This window comes from Equus asinus, chromosome 3 (genome assembly GCF_041296235.1).
Source record: "Equus asinus isolate D_3611 breed Donkey chromosome 3, EquAss-T2T_v2, whole genome shotgun sequence".
In the NCBI taxonomy this organism is placed as follows: Eukaryota; Metazoa; Chordata; class Mammalia; order Perissodactyla; family Equidae; genus Equus; species Equus asinus.
In genome coordinates, this window is record NC_091792.1 from 129,414,124 (window position 1) to 129,426,982 (window position 12,859).

Consider the following 12,859-nt stretch of genomic DNA (forward strand, 5'->3'; position numbering starts at 1 on the left):
AAAAAAGTGAGGCGAGGATGAGACGTTATAAAGCAGGTTGCTACTTGTGTTAGAGGGCAAGATGAATTCACGATGAGGAGAAATGTGAAAGCAAAGAGGGACGGCAGCCTGGGCTGGAGGCTGGGGAGGGCCCCTCACCACGCCCCTGAGAGGCAGATAACCGGCCATGTAGGATACCCACCCAAAACAGATTAGTCAGTCAGACTAAAGAGAAGGGAAGTCAATTGCCCTTAGTCACAGCACTAACCCGAGGTACCTATAATATGAGGAAACTGAAAATAAGATGGGACCTATGTACATAAGGTGGGGCGGGGGGGAAGACAAAAAAAAAATTGCAGTAACCCTTAAGATGTTTCAAAAATGTAAAGGACTATTCTGTGCCATTTTCTAGGCTCTCAAATTGGGAGAGCTGTCAGTTCTTTGGGATAGCTTTCCCGGTTTTAGACATTTTTATTTTACAGATGAGGAAGCAGGCTCAGAGAGGTCAAGTGATCTGTGCAAGGTCACACAGCTGGTGTATAGAAAAGCCATGATCTCAATTCTGTGTTCAGTTTTCTTTCTACCCCACTAGACATCCTAAAGGTATGAAATGCCGAATTCTGAGTATTCCTGGGGACTAGGGCAGGGGGTGGGGCGAGAGAGTGGTTTTTTTTTTAATTTGCCTAACCTGTCTATGTGTGTTATTCCAAAGCCAAAGTCAATTCGTTCTTCTCCTCTAGACGGCCTTGGTCTTCTTTTAGGAAGTAGGCTTGACACTTGCTAAATAATGCTGCCTTCTCATTTCTCAGACTGTCCCACTCAGAGCACCGAGAGCGGCTGGTGCCTGCTGGCTACATGGGCTCCGGACTCTAGCAATCTCCATATGTAGTTTCCGTAAAACCAGGCAGATGATCCCAGGGCACCCTCTTTATCTTGTTAACCCTGGTGGTTCCAAGAGGCACCTGACATTCTGGGTATGCTAATAATTCGGTGCCAGCAAGTTTCTGTTATCCTCCAGTTGTAATTGTTAACTTGAATGGAATGCAAAACTTCTGGTTTGGAGCAGAGTTGGTTTTTTAACTGTGAATGACTTGAGGGCTATGGAAAACGGGCAGTACGTTTCGTTTATTGTGGAAGATGGTTTCTGAAAAGCTGTTTTGAGGTGCCTTTGCTCTGATATATAGAAATGGACGGTAAATGTGTAGTTGGTCCTGTGTCTACAGACTCCCTGGTGAGCTCTACCCTTTGTTAACTCTTGCCTTTGACACTTTTTCGGTTTAGCAAGCCAAGACTTACTTGGCGATTAGAACAATGAGCTTATCGTAATGCTGCTTTAAGCGCGCGCACACACACACACACACCCCCACCCCAACTCTAACGCCTCTAGTGTCAAGGTTTAATTCTGTGAGCCCACCCAACTCCTTGCAAATTTGGGATTTTTTTTCCCCCTTAAGAGGAAGTGTGGAAATAGAGCCTGTGTGTTCATTTGCATTATTGTACATCACACGATATCCTTGCGACCATTATATTGTGTTCTCTCAATGGTGTTTGCTCTGAGGGTGGGACACAAGACTGTTTAGTGTCTCGTAAAACATTTACCAAAAGCACTGAGCCATGATTTGGAAGGGCATTCCGTGGCCAGAGTGTGGGAGGAGAGAGCCAGCAGGGGAAGGAGAGCTCCAGGTGTCTGGCAGGTACTTGTTTCATACTTCAGTATTTATAAATATTTTAAAATGTCAGATTACATACGATTTGGGTCCCCTTCTGCTGAAGGGGCGGGAATGGTGCGGCGGGGGGGAGGGCGCAGAAGTAATTTCTTTGCAAACTGTACTTTTCGGTGGCTCGGCGTTCCCGGATAATTGTAATCTTCAGTTTCGATCAGACGTTGTTTTCGGTTTTGCTAGAGGGCCATGCGTGCCATGGAGAGTGAGGCGATATCTCCCTGTGCTGGAGGTGTCCCAGTGCCCCACATCAGATGGTAGCATTTGCTTTCGCAAAGAATTCTTCGGAACCAGGTGCAGAGTTTCTAAGAGGCGACGTGTAACCTTGCGATTTGCACTTCGTGTGCCCCGTGACTCATTCCACTAAAAGCTTTTGCTAAATGGTGGCTCTGGTTTCACGATAATACTTTTAAACTTTCTTTATTTTCCTCCTTCTGTTAAATTTCGACAAGATAGCAAATTAAAGGTCAGCTTGATAGACTGCTTCTTATCCTCAAATCTGTGTTTTTAAAATGCAGCTGCTAGGAATGATTCTGTGTGCTGGGCGTAGAGAGTTCTGGAGAAACTAATGACTAAATAGTTTTTGGGAATAGTATTTATATTCTAGCTTGGTTTTTTTTTTTTTTGGTGAAAATATGAGCATACGTGATAAAACTAGAGCCTTAATCAAATGTTTAGATTTGATCAATCGTAATAATGAAATCCTGACAGATACCTGCCACCGTGCTATTAGTGGCTAAAACCCAAACAGTAAATAGGAAAATCTAGAAAAACAATAGCTCCAGAAGATTTCTGTAATGGTCAGTTCTTGGGGAAAGGAGTGGCAGTATATTATATGCAATTTCACAAACATATGGAATCTTTGGCCTGTTTACTGTATCTTAAGAGCCTATTGATTATGAAAGACCATGATTGGGTACATTTTGGCCCAGGAACACTGGCAGTAAGAAGCCAAGTGTTGTTCTTCTGACAAGTTCCCAGTCATGGCACAATGGCTGGAAGAAATGATTGTTTCAGAGTTAGAGGAAGCTTGCTTCACAGGGAAAGACTTCGAGGTGGCTTTGTGTATTTAGGTAAATAAGACTAAATGTAACCACCGTGGAGGTCAAAAGACATCGAGTTCCCCCGAGGGAAGCAGAGTTGTTATTTTTGTATGCATCTCAGAAAATTGAGTTTAGCAGCGAGTTATTTAACTACCCTGATCACTGAAAGTTTATGTAACTTGCGACAGGTGGATTAACTTTTTTCTTACTTCTCTTTGAAGATTTTGAAACAGAGGTAAGAGTACTTGCTGTCTACTTGTCTGTCCCATAGATGCACTTAGATTGCTTTAGAGTCTGTCAAACTTTTGACCTTCTGTGACAGCACATCAGTCCAGGACAGACCCTGAGCAATACGGAGCTCTGATTCATTCACTGTCTCTAAAGTAGACGGATGCAGTTGCACGCTTGAAATTTTATCAGAGGAACAGAGAGACTCCAGGAAAAAGGCTAAAAATAAACCATTTCCAGATACTTGTCATTCCTCATTTCCCTTTATTTCTTTTAGAAAATCCTTATTTAGTGCAGTTCCTTTGTTTAGCTTTTTCAAATTTCAAATCCCAAAGATCTATACAGAATTGTAAGAAACTAGGATCACCAAAGGCTACATTTTACATCTCTTGCTAGGAGTTCTTCCGGTTCCATGATAGTTTCTTGATGGATCAAGTCGTACATCAGATCAAGCCCTGAATAAATTGGTCTGGCATTTTAAACTTTGCTGTTACATGTGATATAATAATGCTTCCATATCACGGTGGCTTCATAACTCATCTAATTGAGTAAAGTCTCTCCACAAAGGAGGTTGTCATCTGTCGCTGCTGTCCTTTAGACTGCAACTTCTTGATTTGTAATATGTCGTGAAGGTGAACTCTCTGGGGATAATGATAGGCCTCAAATTAGGTGGCGATTTGCAACATGCCGCAATGCCCGAGAAGTCGGGCTGTTTTGGCTTGTTTGGACAGAACTGTAACGCAAAGGTGTGAGTGGGTGACACGCACCTTTACAGATGATTTTGAGTAACTGTGCCAGAAAAATCACATTCATGGGAGCTTGGGGTCAGAACTATGCAGGCCAGCTAGAGAAATCATCCTAAAGACTGGGGCTATTTTTGGCTGATTTTATTTTGGTAGGATGAAATAAAAACGGCATATGTATAGGTTAGCTGAGCAATGACTAAAAATCCTTCACTTGTCTAGCAACTCAAGGTTTTAAAGTAAGGCCAAAAACAGTCCTCATAGCAGCCAAAATTAATGCCATTAAGTCCATGAGGGCCTCATTCGGTGCCTATTGACTCTTGGTTTAGGCATCTTTCAGTAAAATTCCTGTTTTCTTGGTGCACAAGAAATCAGAACTCTTTCTTCTCTTTGTTGGCTGATGATCATTCATTCGTGCATGCATTCATTCATTCAACGAATATTTATTAAGGTCTCATTCTGGGCTAGGCTCTCATCTCTCAGTTCTTAAATGTCACTTCTTCAAGGTGACCTCAGACCCCCTAAATTAGGTTCTATACTTCCTCCTTTAAGGTAGTCATCATATTTGTTTTGTTTTATACTTGCCTCCTCTGCCAAAACGGAAGTTCCTTTAGGTCGTGGTTCATGAATGTCTTATTTACCATTGTATCTCCAGTGCTTTGCACATAGTAGGCATTCAAAGAATATGTACCAAATATGTGAATAAATGAATGAGAGAAAGCAAATGAGAAGGACCAGGATGGTTAGAGGCAGGCATGCAACAACGAAAAATAACAGGGAAGATAATAATAACAGATAACAGGAAAACGGCAACAACTCCTGTCATCCAGCGTAGAAGCAGTGGCCTCTGAAGTCATCCATCACTCCGTTGCAGCCCAGCTCGACCAGGCACGTTTCTAAGGATGACCTTGATTCACCGAGAAGAAGGATGTGCTCAATAGCGTCTGTTTAAAATGACAGCGAGGACTGCAAATCATTTCATAAAGATTTTTATCTAAGAGAGTAATAGTTTTCTTACTTAAGTGGCTGAATTCATATTTGGAAAATTTCACATATGCGTAATTTTTTATTCCTACAGTTATGAAGTTCCAGTGAATACATTTATCACTTGTGAAAATGTAAAAAGAGCCTGGAGGGAATACACGAGAGAAAAACTTCCATGTAATAAGATTAAGTCAAATAAGAGCCTTGAAAAAAGATTATTTAGCATTATTTATTGAAGTATAACATAAAGGCAGTAAAATACACAGGTCTTAAGTATACAGCTTGATGAATTTTTACATATATATGAACCTGTGTAACCACCACTCAGATGGAGGTACAGAACATTGTCAGTGTCCCAGAGAACCCTTGTGCCTCTCCTCCCTTCCACCCCCCATCTCCCCCACCTCACCCATGCCTTGCTCCAGGTAAACATTATTCTGACTTCCATCACTGTAGATTAGCTTTGGCTGTTCTTTTTTTTTTTTTTTTTAAGATTTTATTTTTCCTTTTTCTCCCCAAAGCCCCCAGTACATAGTTGCATATGTTTAGTTGTGGGTCCTTCTAGTTGTGGCATGTGGGATGCTGCCTCAGCATGGCCTGATGAGCGGGGCCATGTCCACGCCCAGGATCCGAACTGGTGAAACCCTGGGCCGCTGAAGCAGAGTGCGCGAACTTAACCACTCCGCCACGGGGCTGTTCTTGAACTTCGTAAAAATGGAATCATCCAGTAGATGCTCTTTTCTATCTGGCTTCTTTCGCTCAACATTCTGTCTGTGATATTCATCCACATTGTTTCGTGTAGCTGTAATTTATTCCTTTCTTGTTGCATAGTATCCCTTTTAAGAATAGACCACAGTTTAATACATTTGGGGGGAATTAAAAACATGACTATATGAGCTGGAAATCATTCCGTGTGTGCGCCTGCTCTTTAAAGCTAAGTGATCTCATAAAGGGTGGGATGGAAATGTTATCACCTGTAAAGGGCGGAAGGAGAGAAGTCTGTTTCTGGGAGTGTATTTGCTAAGTGCTCTGTAGGGGCTGTTTATTTAACTGAAACCATTGCCCTAGGAGGTGACTGCCACTGTTTTTGCACATGAGGAAATTGAGCCTGAGAAAAGTTTCATGACTTCACGATTGGTCTGAACTAAACACACAAGTTACTTACAGCAGAGAGCACTCCGGTCTGGCAGAGACGACGCCACGTGGCTGTTGAGGCTGTGCGACCTCCTTAACGAAGACTCAGCTCTTATACGATAGTGCAGACTTGTCTATCTCCTGTTGGAAGGCTGGCCGTTGACCTGACTTTTCTTAGGTCATTTTTCTCTCTCTTTCCATTCAAAGTTTGTTTTGTTTTGAAAAGAAGGCTTTCATATATTTTTCATTCTTACCTTTGTTTATGAATTTTTTTTGCTTATGAATAATTTTTATTTTGAGATGCACATGGTATATTCTAAAATGTGTATTTAGCAACTTTTGAGGTTTTTAATTTTTTAAATTTTATTTATTTATTTATTTTGGGGAGGAAGATTAGCCCTGAGCTAACATCTGCTGCCAATCCTCCTCTTTTTGCTGAGGAAGACTGGCCCTGAGCTAACATCCGTGCCCATCTTCCTCTACTTGATAGGTGCGGTGCCTACCACATCATGGCTTGATAAGCGATGCCATGTCTGCACCTGGGATCCGAACCGGCAAACCCTGGGCCGCCGAAGCGGAAGGTGCGAACTTAACCACTGCACCTCCGGGCTGGCTCCTTAATTTTCTTTTTTTTAAATCAGGTTTTAATATCTGTGCATAAAGAAATATTCAGTCACCATAAGAAAGGTGGGTGAATTTCAAGTCAAAATTGCCAAGAAATTTCCTGGGAGGCAAAGGTCATGTCTTCCAAAGCAGGGTTTGAAGAGCTTTAAATGGTAACTCACAGAAGGCCCTGCAGGCTGACCCAATGGATGTCAGAGTTTCTGACTCAACTGAACATCTTGGAAATGATCAAAGTTTCCGAATTTCCTTTTCCTCACTACCGTCCTCAATTTTCCATCCTACAAATCTATGCATTCACAAATATTCCATTCTTACTTCAAAAGTTACCAGAGACTTGCTCAGAATGTCCTTCACTTAGAGGAACAAAAGGGAGCATATGCTCTTTAGGTTTTTCCCTAGTTGGGGATGACAGAGGTGGTGTTTTTAACTTTGCATTAATATTATAAGGCATATCAGTGTGGTCAGGTCATCACTCCAGGCAGGCTACAGATAAGCTGGTTAGCCCACCCTGTGCCCAATGCAAGACAAGAAGATACCCTGTTAGTGTCTCAGTCAGACATTTTAAGTCACTTCTGGATGCCCAGATTCTCTCTTTCAAAGGCTGCATTATTTTCTCAGTTAGTAGAAAGCCCCTTTCATATGGGACCCTTGAAAGGAGCCATCGAAGATTTGATCTGATTCTTTTTAACTTTATGAACAACCACAGGAACAATATCTTGTATTTGTATACTTTTAAAAATACGTTCTCAAATAATTTTTGGGGTTAAATTTTTTTTTTTTTAATTCTGAGATGTAAAATATACCCATTTTGTATATGAGACAGCTGAAATGGAGAAACTAAGCTTGCACCTCTGGTTAGTGAAAGAACTGACATCTAGATTTTCTACCTCTGCCGAGCCCAGCTCTTCTCACTGGCCCACACTCCCACCCACACAGTGCTTGGTAAACTGTGTCAGCCATTAAAAACAGCACTCCTTCCACAACACTCTGGCCTATGATGGCTTCTCAGATCATACTATATGATTGTGTACTTACTCTGGCAAGCATCGCACCAGGTACTTTATGTATGTCATCTCCAATTCTTACAACAACTCTACTTCCTGAGAATCATTAACCCCCTTTTACAAATGGGGAAACTGAGACCTGGAGAGCTCAAGGGCCTCAAACAAAGCAATATCATTTAGTAAATGCTGGAGCTCGCTTTCACACTCAGATTAGTTTGACCCCAAGTCCATTCCGTTTCCCCTTGCCATCCTGCCTCCCATCAAAAAATAATGTCTTTTAATTATCTCCTCAATTATAATTGTAGTAAGTGCAGGAGCCCTAAAACAAATTGTTGACAAGTCTTAACTTACCTCAACACACCTCCTGACAAATGGGTGTTTTCTTTAGAACTAAATGAAGACATGTACTGGGTTGGATTCAGTTTAAGAATTACTTTTTAACTCTTGGAGCTGTGGGAAAACTAGATTAGGTTGCCATGGGGTCAAGTTGTGTGTACAGAGGGTCCTATGCATGAGCAAGGCTGGGGGACCCCCTATTGAGGATGCTGCAGAAAAGGCAGCTCTTTGGGCTGGAGACTGGTCCAGCTGATCCTCATGACCTCTTTAACTCTCAAGACTTTGGCATTCTAAATAATAATTCTGTGATGGAAAGTTGGAGAGAAGTGTTCAAGCTTGTTTGTTCTTGTTTGTTTGGTTCCATCTGACTCATTGTTTTCCTCCACCAAAAAACAAAGTCTTGAGGCAGCAGAAGACAAATAAAATCAAGTGGTTTCTAGCACCTAAGACAGCTACAAATGTGGCTAGCAGATAGGATGGTCTCAAAGACACTGAGTCAGCCAGAAAGGTACCTTGGATGCCAGTTGGATACAGAAAACACTGTCATGAGGTTGACATCATGCTCATCTTGTCTCGTGTAATAAAATAAAGGAGCCAGTCAGCAGCTGAGTCCTCTGCCTTTCCCACTGCAGTGGCCTTCTCTGTACGGCACTTTTAGCTTTTCCATAAATTTCTGAATCTCTGGCAGTTACTGTTAGGATTGATTGAGATAATGTGCAGTATCTGAAAGTATCTGGCACATCATGGGTGTCCAAAAGATCTCAGTTTGCCTTCCCCTCAAACAGGATTCCCTGGAAGGAAGTTTGCATATGTGAACGGAACTAGGCTCTTACTTAATCACGAATTCAATGGATTGAACACTGTCACGTGTGACTTCTTTTTTTTCCTTAAGAATTGTGAAACCTCAGCATTTAAATTAGCCATTGTTGAAGTAAGTGCCACCTCTGTGTCAATCACAAATGCAAACTTGGACTCTGAGTAGAAACAAAACAAAGGCTTTTATTCTATGTTTCTAATAAAATGGCTTCTTATTCTAAAGCCATAAGAAATGACTACTCTTTCATTTTTTTAATAAAAATACTAGAGCGGTGCACGTGTCTGGCCCCTACTGTTGCTTAATGATGGATATGTCAGAGAATGTAAGATCACATAGTGAAGGTGTTAAACGTATGGACATCTACACACACACACACACACACACACGTGATTGAATAAAACCCCATTTATAATATGGTAAGGGCTTTATCTGCCACATAAAATGAAGAGTAAGTATTTTAACTGGAATTTTAAAATGAAATATAGTTTCATAGCAAAAGGTCTCAGGCTCTAAGTGAGTATGGTGCTGCGGGCAGGACGCTCGGCCAGGAATCAAGGGGTTGATCCATTCCCGGACCTTCGTCTAACTAGTTCTGTGACCTGGAGTGACTTCTCCGTGCTCCTGGCTGCTTTCTCATCTGTAGGACACTCACATTGCAGGTTTCTCAGGAACATTCTATTGTTTGCACAGTGAAGTTTTGTTTTTAATTCTAGGAAATAACATTGATTTGGATATTGTACTGTTATTATACAGAAAAATTAAATATCAGAAGATCCTGGTTTATGAAGTTTAGTCCAACTCTTCTTTGTCTTTGCAATAAGAAAAATTAAGGAATCTTGTTCTTACTCTGAAAAATAAAAAACCAACAGCTTTTTTCATTTTTGTAATTTGCCTTCAGAGGTTGGCAGACCTTGGTCTGCATAAGCACTTCTTTGGTAAACAATCTGCTATTTGCAGTTATTTCAAAAATGGCCTATTTCTGGGCCACATAAAAATTGCAACCAAAATAAGGAATTTGAGTGGAATGTGAACAAATTAAGTGAATGACAATAATTTTTGGTAGGGAGAGATTTTGAACACAAGGAAATAATCCAGTATTCTACTAATTACTAATGAAGTCTTATTGTAGAATCTGAGAGGGAGATGACAGAAAAGGAGTAGAAACAGTCTAATTCACAAAAGAGAAATACTGGTGTATACCACAAGGAAGAAAGTCAACATCACAAATTACCTGCAAATTAAAACAACAGTGAGGTACCATTTCCCTGCCGTGAAAGAATCCAACTTATACATGTCTAGTAGCCGCACAACTTGGCATGACCTAGTAAGAGAGCAGGTTGTTACTACATATCAAGAATCTTTAGAAATGCTTAAGCCAGTAATGCCACTAATGAGATTCTGTTCAAAAGAAATGATGCAAAGTAGAGGAATACCTCTAAAGAATCAGAACACCCAAATTCCCACCCAAGATGAGAGGGTTTACAATTCTTTATCTAATTATCCATATTTCCATCTCATCTCCTCTTTCTTCCCTATGGTCTTTAGTAAGAAATTGTCTAGCTATACCCCTGAGAGTGTGTGTGTGTGTGTGTGTGTGTATTCTTCCAAGTGCCACCCCTTTTAGGCTTTTCTGTGTTTTCCATGGTGAACACGGATTCCTGTGTAATCAGAAGCAGCATATAAAAATGTTATTTCTGGGGCCGGCCCCGTGGCCAAGTGGTTAAGTTCGCGCGTTCTGCTTCAGCAGCTCAGGGTTTCGCTGGTTCAGATCCTGGGCACGGACATGGCACTGCTCATCAGGCCACGGTGAGGCCGCGTCCCACATGCCACAACTAGAAGGACCCACAACTAAAAAATATACAGCTATATACTGGGGGGATTTGGGGAGAAAAAAGCAGAACAAAAATGTTATTTCTAAAAATTTCTAAAATTCAAAGTCTCCTCCTGGCAAATCTACAAGATAATGACAGTAAACACTGTCCAAAGTGAAGGGCAGCAGAAAGCAGTGACCTTGGGAAGATTTTTGACCTTCCAGTTGTATACTGCTAGTAGGATTTTAAAACGCTTGAATCCTCTGAGTCTTTTCAGAATGTCCGGGACAGGCATTACTTGTGGTCATGGCTCCCCCTCCACTACCCTCTCTCCCCGCAATTCACCTTTCCTGAATAATCCCTATCCGTGATCTGGCATACGCCCTCTCCCCCCAATTCCTGTCACCTACTGCTGGCCAGCAGTACCACTGAAAGTCTCTCCCAGCCTCCCCTCTGTGTAGCCGCCTCCGACTTTGAGACCACCTTGCCGGGAGTGTTTCCCTGCCCACTGCAGACTCGTCAAACTTCTGCTACATTTGTTCTGCCCTCTCAGTTATAGGTTCTGATTTCAAGTCTTTGTAGTTCTTGTTTCAAAGACAGGGAGTGAAAGAAGAGGGAAGATTTAACTGTCAGATTTTCATCACCAGTTCTGAGTCTGTGATGCAACATAGCCCTATGTCTGTTCAGGCTTAACAAATTCAGCTGTTTTCAAGTTCTGTATCATTGAACACTGACTGATTCACACACAGTCATTAACCTCTCTCCCCACCTCTCTACCTCCTCCCCACTGAAGAGATGGGAAAAACACTGTCTGAGCTGGGGAACGCGTTTCTCAACAACACTCGGGGAGTCCAGTCCACTTCCTCCTTCATGCTTGACTTCCCCTCAATTCAGACCACGCTCGATTCATCGAGTGAAGTTCTGTACTCCTTTTTCTGAACAAGAAACAAGGAGACATCAAACGAATATGCTGTGGGAAATATGTCAACGTGATTGCAATACAACAGGCGATTTGTCTGGCATGGCATACACACCCAAGAAGGCACGCAGGCAAAGCTGCTTCAAACTTACATCGAAAACAGTTACAAAATGCCCATACTTGACCTTTGTGTACGTGTACTCCTTCTGATGAGCTGACGGGCCAGAATCAGGGGTTTTGCTGTTGACGGTGTTAGCGCTTAACATGACCTGAATGGAAACTCCTGAGCTGGGGGAAGCAGGAGAGGGGTGGCAGAGTATGTGTGTGTGTGTGCTGGGGTGCTTGTGGCGCAGGTGTGTAAGCAGCTGGTGGAGGTGGTTTTGTGGGTACGTAATGTTGGCACCTGGAAGGGAATTCTGCCTCTGGAAAGGAAGAACTAAAAGACAAAAAAATATCATTTGAGCTACTGAGCTTCATTTGACTCTCATCTTAGCCTTTATTGAGTCTTGAAAAAGGTGATCAAAACTTTTTATGGGGTATTAAATGATACCAGAGCCTTCTCACCATTTGAATGAAAAGGGCTTAGCTCCTTGTCCTCTACCAGAGTGGATGAAACATTTCTAAGACTTACTGATCTAACTCTGTCCAAAATCTCTTATTCTTCTGTTGGGTGGCTGCCCTATGAATTTAGACCTGTGTTGTCCAATATGGTAGCCAATAGCCACATGCCATGTAACCATTTAAATAGAATTAATGAAAAGTAAATAAATAATTTAGTTCCTCATTTGCACTACGCACATTTCAAATGCTCAGTAGCACTTGCTTCATGTCTACTGCGTTGGACAGTAACGAGAAAGAATGTTTCCCTCATCACAGCAAACTCCATTGGACAGCACCGATCCAGATACTTGTTTTCAGGATCTGACAATATGGATTACAGGCCGTGCATCCCTCTAACCTCTGAAGTTAGAACTATAAGCAGCAGAACCTGGATCTGTTTCACATACCACCCTCCTTTCTGCTTTCCACATCTTTGCCATACAACCTTCGTTATAACCTTTATCTTCATGTAACATGAGATATGGCCATGTTACGTAAGATGTGGCCTCAAGTTGCAGCGATTAAGTTCAAGTTTAGATTATGCTCGAATTAAGACTGGGAGTGTTTCCCTGTGTTTATTTCATTCTTCATGATAAATGAAACCGTCAGCTGATCTTCTATGCACATTTGGACTCCGAGTTAAACCTTCAGTCACGTGGGATCTCTTGTTTCATATTGCTACTTTTTGACATTGTGGAATTCAGTGAAGAACGTAATTATTGCCAGAAGCCAGTTTAAATATTGACCTTGTAGATATTTCTTCAAAACTTAGAACTTGGAATTGAGAAACAAGCGAAACCTGAATAAGAGACATGATACAGAACCAAAGAATGGCACAGACCATAGTCTGTGTTTTCCCTGATGGGATTTTTTACTGAAAAGTTGTGGTTAAAAGGAAAGCTAGTAAACCAGTAGA

General features: G+C 41.7%; 1 protein-coding gene across 8 annotated transcripts in view; it reads left to right on the forward strand.

The window, feature by feature from the left end:
- RBM47 (RNA binding motif protein 47) overlaps window positions 1–12,859 on the forward strand; it is a 147,637-nt gene that overhangs the window by 77,459 nt on the left and 57,319 nt on the right. For 2 of the 8 annotated variants that reach the window (XM_014857194.3, XM_070505978.1), the window contains exon 1: window positions 1,540–1,673. The exons of the other annotated variants lie outside the window; for them this stretch is intronic. The gene's annotated coding sequence lies outside the window, so the exon portion shown is untranslated. Of the gene's footprint in view, window positions 1–1,539; window positions 1,674–12,859 lie in introns of those variants that run through there. 8 annotated transcript variants of the gene reach the window in all.